Below are 14,024 nucleotides of genomic sequence, written 5' to 3'. Positions count from 1 at the left end.
ACTTGGAGTAGAAAGGAGCAAGGAGACCTTGGCCCTGCCCTTTAGCCTCCAGAGTCAGACCTGTTCTGGGATTGGAGCATGCCGTCTCAGCGGAAACAGAGCCTCTTCTAATTGGAGTCAGCCCTGGGTGGGGGCTGAGCTGGGGACAGCCCTTGAGCGAAAGTTAAATAACAGGTGTGCTGAAAGATGATTCTTTCCAGAATTCCATAGAACTTGTGGAAAGTAAAGTAGCACTTACTGACATCTTTCATGTACCCTGAGTTATCTCAGCTAATCCTCAACCCCCATGCTACACTGCCTCCCCCCCCCTCTGCAAAGCTCCCACAACAACAAATGATAAGGTTTAAGTGTAGGGGGGCGAGAAAGCTGGCTATGGAGCCAGAGGGCCTAGGTTCATATCCCAGTCTGCCACTTGTTAAGCTGTGCAGCTTTGGGTAAGTTACTATCCTCTCTCTGTTTCATTCACTTTCCCATCAAGAAAACTGAGAGTGGTAGTAGTACCCGCCCCCCCCCCCCGACAATGTAACAGGGTGAAAACATGGATTGTACTCAGGACAGCATCTGGCATATGGTAAGTGCCCAACAGATACTTGATGTTATTAATAACCCTTTTTTACAAATGTGGAAAACCAGCCTAGGAGAAGTTACTTTGGTCACACATTAAATGGTGGGTCCAGTTTTCTATTCAATGATCCCAGGAAGTTAGGACAGAAAGGCTTGTGTGAGTGAGGCCATATCCGGAAAGAACAGCCCATACCCTCCTTCTAGGTCCTTTCTATCCTACTGTGCAACTCACTCTTGTCCAGGAGACTTTGGTACATGGCAATAATAATAAGTAAAAATTATTGAATATGTACATCACCTATTTAATCCTCACAACAATCTTTTAAGAGATTTATTTATTTAAAGAGAGACAGAGCAGGAGAGGGGCAGAGGGTGAGAATCTCCAGCAGACTCTCTGCTGGGCAAGGAGCCAGACTGTGGGGCTCGATTGCACAACCCTGAGATCATGACATGAGTCGAAATCAAGAGCTAGATGCTTAACCCACTGAGCCACCCAGGCACCCTTCCTCACAATAATCTTATGATGTAAGTACCATTGCATTGTTATTCCTCCACTTTGCCGATGAATGTCTGGAGACCTGCCCAAGTTCACCTACTGCTAAGTTTTAGAATTAGGACTCAAACCAAGGCAGTCTGACTCCAGAGCCCAGGGAGCTGTTCTACCTGGATAAAATCTGGATACACAGATAGCTTTGCTGATGAATTCTATCAGTCGCCTAAGGAAGATCTAACACCAATTCTATATAAACCCTTCTAGAAAATAGAAAAGGGAAAAATACTTCCCATCTGATTCTGTAAGACTAACTTACTCCACTACCAAATCAGGCAAAGATATTACAAGAAAACTGCAGACCAATATCCCTGATTATACATGCAAAATTGCTAAATAAAATACTGGCGTGTTGAATCTAACAATACATAAAAAGGATAATTTTGACCAGTAAGGCTCGTCCCAGGAGTGTAAGTTTGGTTTACCTTCAAAACTAAATCAAGTAATTCACCATAGAAACAAACTTAAAAAAAGAAAAAAAATCATCTCAATAGATGCAAAAAAATCTCATTGGTAAGATTCTGATAAAATGGTGGAATTTTTTACTCATTCGTAACAAAAACTCTCAGTAATGTAGGACCGAAGGCAACTTCTTCAACATGATAAAGAGCATCCAAATAACCTATAGCAAACATCATGATGAAAGAATTAAAGCATCTCCCTTGGGACAAGGAAGAAGACAAGGATATCCTCTTTTGCTACTTTTATTCAACATTATACTAAAGTCTAACAAGGGCAATAAGGCAAAAAAAAAAAAAGTAAATAAAATAAAGTCACCCAGATAGAAAAGGAAGAAGTAAAACTATCTTTACTTGCAGATGACATGATCATCAAGCAGAAAATCTGCTGGAATCAACAAGAAAGCTACTAGTACCAGTCCAAGTGAGTTTAGCAAAGTTTCAGGATATAATCAATATACACAAATAAATAAGCCTGAGGTATATAAAATAGCAATAGATAGATAGAAATTGAAATTAATAAAATGATACGTTCATAATAACATCAAAAATATAAAATACTTAGAGATAAATCTGAAAAAAGGTGTGAAATACTCATACACTGAAAATTACAAAATGTTGCTAAGAGAAGTTTTAGAAAAACCTAAGTAAGTGCAGGGATACACTATGTTCATGAAGATTCAATATTATTAAGATGATGTAAATTCTCACAACTTATAGATCTATGCAAACCAAACAGAAATCCCCAGCAGGTTTTTTTTTGGTAGAAATTGACAAACTGGCACTGAAACATATAAGGGGGGTTGCCTCAGTGGTGCAGCCAGTTAGGTGTCTGACTCTTGGTTTTGGCTCAAGTCATAATCTCAGGGGTTATGCAATTAAGCCCTGTGTAGGGCTCTGCATTCATCATGGAATCTGCCTCAGATTCTCTCTGCCTCTCACTTGCTCCTCCTGCTCATGCTCTCTCTCTAAGATAAACAAATCTTTTAAAAAATAAATTAACTAGGGATCCCTGGGTGGCGCAGTGGTTTGGCGCCTGCCTTTGGCCCAGGGCGCGATCCTGGAGACCTGGGATCGGATCCCACGTCAGGCTCCCGGTGCATGGAGCCTGCTTCTCCCTCTGCCTGTGTCTCTGCCTCTCTCTCTCTCTTTCTGTGTGTGACTATCATGAATAAATAAAATCTTTAAATAAATAAATAAATAAATAAATAAATAAATAAATAAATAAATAAACTAAAATAAAATGTATATGGAAGTGCAAAGGACCTAAAAGAGCCAAAATACCTTTGAGGGGAAAAAAAAGAATAAAATAGAATACTAACACTATCTGATTACAAAACTTATTATAATGCTGTAGTAATCAAGACCATGTGGCAATGATATAAAGAAAGATAAAGATAAATCATTGGTAAGTAGATCGATGCAACAATAAATGTCCACAGACAGATCGACATGTTTATGGGCAACTAATTTGTAACAAAGGCACAGGGACAATTAGCAGAGAAAGGATACTGCCTTGAACATATGGTAGTGGAAAAATTAGATGCCCATATGCAAAAAGAAAAATGACCTTCTATCTATACCTCACACCATATATTAAAATTAACTCAAAATGTATAACTCTAAATTAAAAACTTAAACCTTCAAAATATTCGGAACACAGGAGAATACATTTGTAATCCCAATCTGGGCAAGACTTTTTCAAATTCATCATCAAAAGCATGATTCATAAAAGGACAAACTGATAAGTTGGACTTGATCAAATTTAAAAACTTCTGCTCTACAAAAGATACTGGTAAAAGAATGAAAAGCAAGCTACAGGCTGAGAGGATCATATATTTGATAAATCATACAGCTGACAAAACACTCATATCCCAACTATATTAAGAACTCTGAAAATTCAATAATAAGTCAACAAACCAATAAAAAATAGTCAAAATATTTGGACACATCACCAAAGAAGACATGTCAATGATAAATAATCACGGGGAAAAAAGACTCAATCTCTAATCTCTAGAGAAATGTAAATTAAAGTCACATACCACTATTATTCCTACTAGAATCATCAAAACTTAAAAGACTGACCATACAAAATGCTGATGAAGATGTAGACAGAAGCCTCATATACTGCTGGTGGAAATGTAAAATAGTGCTATACCTTGGAAGACAGTGTGTCAGTTTCTTACCTTTTTAGATAAAAATGTACCTGCTATATGAACCAGCCATTCTACTTTTAGGCATTTATCCAAGAACAAATAAAAGGATACAACCATTAAAAAAATATATGTACATATGTTAATAGCAGCTTTATTTTTTAACAGCCCCAATTTTTTTTTTAAATCCATATATGGGCAGCCCGGGGTGGCTCAGCAGTTTAGTGCCTGCCTTCAGCCCAGCGTGTGATCCTGGAGACCTGGGATGGAGTCCCATGTCAGGCTCCCTGCATGGAGCCTGCTTCTCCCTCTGCCTGTGTCTGCCTCTCTCTGTCTCTCTCTGTGTGTCTCATGAATAAATAAATAAAATCTTTTTTAAAAATTAAAAAATATATATCCATCAACGGGTGAATTACAAACTGTGTGTACTGTTGTGTCCCTTAATTGGAATACTACTCAGTAATAAGAAGGAATGCAATATTCATGCATGCTACAACATGGAAAAATCTCAAAATAATTATGCTAAGTGAGAGAAACCAGACCAAAAAAAAAAGTGCAGGGTATATTATTTCATTTTGATAAAACTGTAGGAAATGCAAATTCATGCACACTGACAGAAGACAGATCAGTAGTTGTCTGGGAAGGTGGGTGGGAAGTCCTACAGAGAGGCACAGGAAACTTTTGAGGATGATGGACAAATTCATTATCTTGATTGTGGTGATGGCTTCACTGGTGTATCCATTGGTCAAAATTCATCAAATTACAGATGTTGAATGTATGCAATTTATTGTATATCAATTACTCCTCAGAAAGGCTGTTTAAGTATAATAAAGATTTTTAATTGGATGGATAGGTGGGTGGGTGGATGGATGGATGGATGGATGGATAAACAGATGGACAGATGAGTGGGTGGATGGGTGAATGGATGGATAGGTAAGTGGGTGGGTGAAGGGAGGGGTGGATGGTAATGGGTGGAGGGAAGGAGGAAGGGAGTCATCTTTCCCTCACTTGTGGCCTAAGAAACAGGACATTTCCCCACTGGATTTTTGGACAAGCTTTCCTATCACCTTGGGGCTCATTTGTCTCCCCGCTCATACTGCATTTATTGTCTGTCCCAACTCTTGCCACCCTAAGGAACAAATCCTTGATCACTAATTACACTGTCATTAGATTGGATTCCCTCTGGGATTATATGACCTTTATCAATTCAGAGCTTTTCATGTTCTTACATCACTACATTTCCAGCACCAACCTTAGGACACACAAAAAAAGGCACTAAGTAAAAATTTTTCTGGTTAATTCATTTACTGATTAATTAATTGGAAAACTACAAATTCTATACAGTGTTAATTCTTTTCAAAAATCCAATGGGATTTAGGGGATTGGATTTTTACTAAACTGCTTAACTTCAAAAAAAAAAAAAAAGTACTGGATTTTTTTACTTCCAAATTTTTCCGTAATTGCCCCATAGTGCTTTATAATCAGAAACTGGTTCTAAAAATAACTAAATTAGTATACATACCACTTGAATTTTAAAAACAACAGCCCCATCAGGTTCATTGGCATCTCCAGCATATCAGACTGAGTCTTTTCACTGTCTGTGTTATGCCAGAGGCATCCCACCCTCTTCTCCTCTTTAAGCGTAAAGTGGTTCTAGAAGATTCCAGCAGAAACCACAGAGTGAACTGAAACTGGATTCATGGAACAAGGCAATCAGGGAAGGGAGCCAAGGCCAACTGAAGTGGTCTGCCTAGACAAAAGCTCTGATCCAGCAAATTTTCTCAGAAAGTTCCATCTCTATTTATAGCTTTGGAAAGCTTTGGAGAACATGGAACACTCAGGTTGGTGGAATCCTGGCTCTGAGAGGTACTGGGAACAAAGTGTTCCCTCATGGCTTAGATGGCAAGACAGCCAAGGGTTGGGTTTCTGAGTCCTTCCTGATCTCAGAGGGGACTTCTGGCTTCCCGGTGCCTCCGTGTCTTCCTTTGTTTAATGGACTGTAGCTTTTCCTACTTGACTCCTAAAGCATACAGTAATAACAACCACCACTTACATACTTAGTACTTATTATGTCTGAGGCACTAGACTAAGGGTCATTTCATTTTCACAAACACTATTATTTGTAATGCCCATTGTAGAATTGGTGTAACTGAGGCACATGGGGATTAAGTAATTTACCCAAGGTTCACACTGCCAAGAAACTGGTGGAGCAAGGATTTGAAATTGGGTCTACCTGGCTCTAGAGGCTGTGAGCCTCTTTTATGAGCCAAGCACCTTATACCAGTCACAACTATGAATTGCTCTCAAATAGAAAAGTGAAAGTAATATTGTTTATCTAAACCAAATATAATCCAGCTGAAACCCCACCCCATGGGTTAAAAGAAGTTATCAGTCCCTGATTAGACCCTACTCCATCATTTTTCAGGTCCCTCTTTTCTCTGGGGTCCTGGAAAGTCCCAAGTCATATCCATGGCTGGCTTCCCACTGAGCATACAGTGGTTTCATCTTCTCTTCTTCATGGCAGAGGGTAGTAGGGGTACCAGGAAACCATAACCCCCCTGCCCAGTTAGGCCTCAGGGTATCCTCCCCATGGCTTCCCAGGCCCCTACCCATAGTGCCCGCTGTTCAGAGACAACCTCCCCAGCACTGCTTGTGAGTAAAGATCTCTGAAGACCAGGCAGTAGCTATGGTCACCGCTAACATTTATTATGCACCTATTATATCCAGGTAGTGTGCTAACCTCCTTAAGTCCATTATTCCATTTAATCCCACAACTAAGAAGTGTTATTGCCCCAGTTTTGCAGATAAGAAAACTAAAACTTATAGAAATTGAGGGGTTTTGCCAAGGTCTCAGGGCCAGTAAGTGCTAGAGGTAGGATCTGAACCCAGGCAATCAGATTCCAGAGACTCCACTGGCTCTCATAGCACCTTTACAACCAAACCCACAAGGGAGCAATTACTCTCCTTTTACAGCTAAGGAGAGTTGAAGAGGTAAGGTAACTCACTTGAGTTAATAGGGACAGAACCAGAATTCCACCTCTCACCAAAACTAAGACAACCTCTAGAATCTTTGCCTGCACTGAAGAAAAGTGCTTTGAAAAGCCAAGGAGAACATGCACGCCTAAACCTAGTTTTGCTCAAACACCTGAGTTTGGGGTCACCTGGATGGCACAATTGGTTAAGCATCAGACTCTTGGTTTCGGCTCAAATTGTGATCTCAGGGTCATGGGATCAAGCCCTGCATCCAGCTCCACCTTCAGTGTAGAGTCTGCTTGAGATTCTCTTTTTCCCTCTTCCTCTGTCCCTCTTCCCCACCCTCTCTCTCTCTCTCTTCTCAAATAAATAAATAAATCTTAAAAAAAAAAAAAAACCCTGCGTTTGTCCCAGCCCCTAGGCTAAAATCAGTAGGTTTTTCCTTGGGCTGTTGGATCATGGGGGTCAAAGCTCATGGTTCCTCAGGGGGCTCCACTCAATCACAGTGACCATCTAGCTGATCTATGCTAGAAAAATGTACAAAAATCTCTGAGAAAATAATAGCAAATTTTTATATGGTGCTTATTATGTATCAGGCCCTGTTCTAAGCAATATATAAGCATATTCACTATTTAATCTCCAAACAACTTTATTAGGTCAGTGATAGTAGTGTCTCTCTTTAAAGTTGAACGAACAGCTCTTGTGGGAAGGTTTGCCCATGTCCCTGGTGTAAATACTCCCACCACCGCCAATGTCAGGGTACAAATGTGATGTCATGGGCCTCGGAGTCGGGAGGAGGTGTGCAGGGACACTCCAACATATCCCTGCCACCATGCAGATACAAGAGACATAATAGTCTTGGGAGCACAGATAACAGCAATATGGGGTAAAATAATCACGAAATGATGAGTTTTGAGTACTTATCACCTTGGGTTATAATATAATTCATTTAAGTACAAGTTTATAACATTTAATTTTTAGTAATGTCTGTTTTGAACAACCAGCTCACAAAATCCCTGATAATTAAACAGTTGGCTTTGGAGAGCTGGCTCTGGCTTCAGCGTGTAAACTGGCCCGTTACTATTAGTGCCATTCTGGGGGGAGGAGGAAACGAAGGTGCAGAAGGGCTGGGTAATTTGCAGAAAGTCACACAGGCTGGAAAGGGCAGGGGCGGATTGAAAACCCCGGGCAGTCCGGCTCCAGAACCTGTGCTCCCCACCGCCTGGCCCGAGGCTTCTCTTGCGAGCGCGCTGCGTCTGCCCAGAGTGTCAGCCCCCGGGTTTTGTCCTGTGCATCCCTCAGGAATACAGGCGGCGCAGGTGACGGGGACTCACGGAGGGGCTCCGGGCTCGGCGCAGCTTCTCCCCAGGACCTGGGGCAGGAGCCGAGGCCTGCAGCGCCCCCGCAGCAGGGCTCTCGGGCCGGGGCCTGCGATTGGCTGCAGACGCCTCACCTGGCTGCACCTGGCCTCGCCCTGGAGGCCCGGCTGCGCCTGCGTCCAACCGCACATCCATTATGGAAAAGGAGGGTCCCTTAATGTAGCGCAAATTATAGCTGGAACACAAGCAAATTGCCGGCTTTTACTAGCACATAAACTGAGCGGAACCTTTGAGATAGATCCGCATTACCCTAAACGGCATCCATAATTCATACCTGCAGCAGAAATGCTTCCCCCTCCGAGGGCTGCAGCCGATCCATTATTGATGGGCCCCTCAGAAGGCCGCGACAGAGCGTTTCTCATGCCCCAGCCATCTGCCGGCGTGGTCAATCCCTCAGCCGGCCGCAGCATTTATTCATCGGAATCAACTCCCAATTAGTTTCCTAGCAGGACCCTCGGGGGATTTATTTGAGGAATCAAAGTGAGTGTTTCTAGAACAGTACCCCCATCCCCACCCGTGGGACGCTAATCAATACACGCAGAAGCAGAGAGCAGCAGGCGAGCATTGGTGTTGGCTCAGAAATGCTGCTCCCTTTGGAGATCGGGGAGCAAAACGGAAAAGCTAGAGCTCCTCCCTCCCTGCAGAGGGGCTGGGATGGCCAGGTGCTTCTTGCAGTCTGTGCAGGAGTCGCTGGATCATCGCAGTGCAGCCATCACCTGATGGAAAACACGAGGTGCCAATTATATCGAGGGCGCTTTGTGGAAGTCCTCAGGAAGACTCTGCGAGATGGGTTCTTATTGTATTCTCCTTTATAGAAATGGGCGAACTGGAGCTAACTAACTCACCCAAGGTCACACAGCTGCCAAGTGGCAGTACCAAGATGTGGGCCCAGAAAAATCGGATTCCGAAATGCAAGGAAGGGCTTAACCACTACTCCATGCTGCCACCTGGAGGGAGAGGAAAGGGAACCCACAACAAATCTCTAATGAAATGGGGACATTTAGCTACAGTACTAGGACAGGTTGACAAAAACGACGACTGGTTAAGTAAATGCCGTTTAAAAAAATATATATTATTGCTATTTCATATCGTGATTTATTATTTTGCAGAATGCCTATTTTTTTAATGACTAAATGAATTAATGGCTACTAATAAACAGTTTTAAAAGACTAAATCTTTTTATTTTTTTAAGATTTTATTTGAGAGAGAGAAAGAGAGAAAGAGCATGGGTAGGGGCAGAGGGAGAGAGGCAAGAAGGAAGACTCCCCGTTGAGCAAGGAGCCCCACGCCAGGCTCAATACAAGGACCCTGGGATCATGACCTGAGCAGAAGGTAGTTGATCAACTGACTAAGCCATGTCCTTACTTTATTTTTTTTTAAGATTTATTTATTTAAGATAGAAAGAGAGCACACATGCATGATGGGGAGGGGCAGAGGGAGAGGAAGAGAAACTCCAGCAGACTGCAGCTCAGCACGGATCCCAGCCCAGGGCTCAACCCCACGACCCTGAGATCACAACCCCAGCCAAAACCAAGAGTCGAACACCCAACTGACTGCCACCCACCCACACCAGGACTAAGTCTTATGTGAGGATTTGGGAGGATGGAGGATGAATCATGAAGGGGGGACCAGGACTTCAAAGGCACATTGGACACAGACATAACCATTAGGGTTTAGAACCAAAAGAAGCACCCCTGGTCCATTAAACATCTTCCCAGGACCAGGGTCTGTGCCTGGCATAGGGGATACAAGAACCAATAAGGCATAGATTCTACTGTCTCCAACAGACTAGTCAAGCAGTCTGTCACTAACTCTAACATGTGGCAGACTAACACTGGGCTGGATAAAAACAAGCCTCCCTGCAACCATTTCCTTTCTTTCCTACCCCAGGGGAGACTAGCAGCACCTAATCAAGATGAAAGTCTCAATCACAAGGCACTTTGTTTGCCTGAAACAAGGCAACAAACAAACTTTGTTTGCCTTTGCAGAAGTCTGCTTCTGTCACAGGACTCTAAATTCTATAGGGGCAGGACTTGGGTTGTGTTTAGTTATGTACCCATCGGTGCTTAGTACAATATCTGAACACAGCAGGTGCTCAATGAATGTTTACTAAATGGATACATCAATAAATAAATGAACAGAGGTGCCTGGGTGGCTCAGGTCATGATCTCGGGGTCTTGGGATCAGGCCCTTCATGGGGCTCCCTGCTCAATGGGGAGCCAGCTTCTCCCTCTCCTGCTCCCCCTGCTTGTGCTCTCTCTCTGTCAAATAAGTAAATAAAATCCTTTTTTTAAAAAATAAATGAATGAATGAAGGAATGGTTAGAATATAAGACCAGGAAGTGAGAGGAGACTGAGAGCTCACGTAGGCAAGCCCAACGGTAGTCTAGAAAAACTCTGAGCCTAGGACTGTTGCCCTAGGCTGGCTCTCACAAAATCTAAGTGGCATGTTGCATCGAGGAACCGGCTCCCTTAAAGAGTTAGGGCTGGGCGGGGCACTTTCCTCCTTTCCCCCTGACTCCTGCACAAGGCTGGCTTCTACATCTCTTTCTAGATCCCACCCCTTCATTTACTTTCTGCCCTCCTTTTTCTCTACCTTTAATGGGCGCCTCTTCTTCAAATTTTCCTCCTCTGTGGCAAAACAGTGCTCCAATCTCCTCAAAGTTAAAATAATGAAAGTAATACTCCTCTATAGCAACCACCCCTTCCCTCCTCCCAGAGCCAAGCATCCTGTCTACACTAAGAAGCTTCACTTCCACGCAGGCCTGGAGGGGGGGCCATTCACATTGTACTAGGTGAGGACCACGGCCTAAGAGCACAGGTCTACAGAACAGTGGGAGAGAAGCCCAAGCAGTAGAGGGCAGCTCACTCCTCAGTCCTCTGCTCTCTGGTTCCCAGCATGGCACTGAGACTGGTCAGAGTGTGGTCGGAGATGCCACTGTCCTGCCAAGCCAAAGGAGCATTTTGAGTTGTGATCTTCGAGATCTCTGCAGACGGGTGGGACAGTTGTCCTCTCCCTTCTTCTCCATCCATGGCTTCCATGGTCCCACCCTCTCTGGTTTCCCTTCTCCCGCTCAGACTGCTCCTCAGTCCTCTCTACTGGTCCCTTCACTCTTAGTTCTTTTATCTTCTCCTTCCTTCCATTCTTTCTAGATGATCCTGCTCAGGTCTCAGATTTTCACTACCTCTTCATCACCCTAAGAACTCACAGCCCCACATTCTTGGCTGAGCTCCAGCCCACCTGCTTTCTCGGCTGGCTCTCTTCCCCATCTCCCAAATCCAAACTGCCAGCAACTCCTATGGATCCGACTTCTTAGCTACTTCCTCAATCTACCTTCTTACTATCCCAACTGCGACTGTCTTGGTTCAGACCCTCACCTGGACTCCTTGCCTCCATATTACCTTCCCCGTACATATCCAGTCCAGCTGCCAGCATGACTTTTCAGTAGAATGAGGTTCTCTGTACCCTTCATCTCTTCAATACTTCCCCATTCTCACTCCAGAGAAGACATCTCTCAGCTGCATTAAATCAAAATACCATGTTTCATTCCATCTAAAACATTCTGATCTGGCTTTTTTTTTTCTTTTTGGGTTTACAAGAATATGTCAAGGGAAAGTTTTCATACAACGTGGCTAATTCCACTTGTAAATGCACAGAGCAGAGGGAAGGGAGGGAGGAGGAAGAAAAGCAGGAAAGAAAAAAAAAAGGAAACAAAGATGGCAAGAGATCAAGAAAATGTACTTCCAAGAGCCCACCTAAGGTAATTCTTAATGCTCTATGGACCAATGGGACCCACAACTGTGCCACCCTCCTCTGGATTCTGACTATGCCCATGATTGGCTCCAAGAATGCCTGGTTCTTTCTGGCGATGGGCTGGGTCCTTCCAGATACACTGGGTCATAAAGGCAGTTTTACAAACAGAAATTCCATCCCACTGTTAAGCTCTTCCAAATGCTTCGATGCCCCTATCTTACACGACCTACAGGGAAAAATCCAAAATGTGAAAGAGCATTATGAGGCTCGGGACTTAGAGAATGTTTATCTCAAGACCCCTAACATACTTCCCCACTTCTTACTGCCAGACAGCTTATAAATAGCAGCTACTGCTGCAGGTGGGTGCAAGGCAGTGAGTGAGGTGCCGCCATGTTGATTGTGTCTGGCCTGGCCTGCCCAAGAGGCCAGCACCCCATCATTCCCCAATAAATCAGGAGGTCATTTCTCGCTGAACCGAAACTCAATACTCCCATCGTTTTCTCCCCTAACCAGCCCCGAGATTGCTCTGTGCTCTTTATTACCTTTCAATGACTTAAGCCCCTGAACTGAATAACTTCATCAAGGTGTCAACCTAAACAGATTTTCCCCATAATGGCCCAACTCTCACAGGTTCTTAATGAAAAATATTGATTCCCAAGGATTAGTTGCAGATTTATGTGTTGGGATGCTGATCTCTCTGTCACCTAGCACCTTATCAGTGGATGAAAGGACCTAGTTCCCTTTCATGGTTTTAAAAAAGCAATCACTGGCTATGTCAAGGGGCAGCTTAGGTCCAGAAAAACAAATAAAATTCTGTGTCTGGATCCCATGGAATACTTAACAGGTGGGGGGCAGGGGCACCAAGACACCTGTCTGTCTTCCCTCATTAGCATCTTCACTGGTAGGGCTCTTGGGGAACCAGATACCAAGAAGCTGGAAGCAAATGTGACAAGCAGCCCTCATGGTAGGACTGATCCCAGGGACACAGTCTGGAGAAAAGCATGCTGTGTACAGCCTGTCTGGGGCTGAAGACATCAATTGGAAGGAATTCAGCAGCTGCTGTCTCAAAGCGGCATTCAATCAACACCAGCCTAGGGTTGGCTTTGCCAATTCACTCTGTTAAATGTGGTTCTCAGGGGATAAAGTTGAGATCCTGGCACCTAAAACCTCAACAAGCTGCACAGAAGAATCTGTCCCCATCACCCAGAGGTGGCTGGAATGGAATATGATCATTCGTTACTTGGGAAATATTTCTTGAGGGTCTACTATGTGTTAGGTACAGTGCTAGTACCTCCCAGGGGTGGGAGGACACCAGAGTCAGCAAAATCACCTACAGGTTCCCACTCTCATGGAAAAAAGCAGATGAAGCAGAAAACTATCACAAATAAATGTAGAACTGCAGCTATGACAAGATGTTCGGAGTGGGGACAGAAGCCTATGAGAAGGGGATTTACCTGGCAAGAGAGGTCGAGAGAGACTGCTCTGAGGAAGTGATGGTCAAGGTAGCACCTGAGAATGAGAAGGAATTTGCTGGAAAAGCAGAGATGGTGGAGAGCATTCAGGCACAGAAAGTAGTATGTGCAAAAGCCCTGATTTGGAGGGATCCCAGCATCAGCTATGTGGCCAGAATGTGGAGAGGTGAGGAGCACGGCCTGAGAGGCTCTGGATAGGCAGGCAGAGGCCCGACTGTGGAGTCGAGCTGTATTCTAAAAATAGGAAGCCACCAAAGGATTTTAAGCAGGAGGGTGACCTGATCAGATCCATACTTTGCACAGACCACTTTGGCCTCTCTGTGAAGAATGGATGGAAGCAGAAGGTAGGCCTGGGGAGACAGTGGTGGCCTGGGTGGGAGATGAAGCCATGATGCTGCCAAAGAGGGAGAGATATGGACAGAATCCAGAAATATTTTCGAGGAAAAATCAACAGGCACTGCTGCTGAACTATCGTCAGGTGGGGGTAGGCCGAGGCAAAGCCACTAGGATGACTCAGACTTCTTGTCTGAGCTGCTCCTTCTCTAAAGGGATGACCTCCTCACTTCAGGTCATCAAGGGTTCTCTAACCCTGGGGAATTCCTAGAGCAGGGCTGTCCCTTCTGTAAAGGGACAGATAGAAAACATGTTGGGCTTTGAAAATCTGTCACCCAGCTGTGCTGTTGTAAAGGAAGAGCAGCCACAGACAACAGGTAAACAAATGG

The sequence above is a fragment of the Nyctereutes procyonoides genome, unplaced genomic scaffold (genome assembly GCF_905146905.1).
Source record: "Nyctereutes procyonoides isolate TBG_1078 unplaced genomic scaffold, NYPRO_anot_genome, whole genome shotgun sequence".
In the NCBI taxonomy this organism is placed as follows: Eukaryota; Metazoa; Chordata; class Mammalia; order Carnivora; family Canidae; genus Nyctereutes; species Nyctereutes procyonoides.
Note: the sequence above shows the minus strand (reverse complement) of the source record.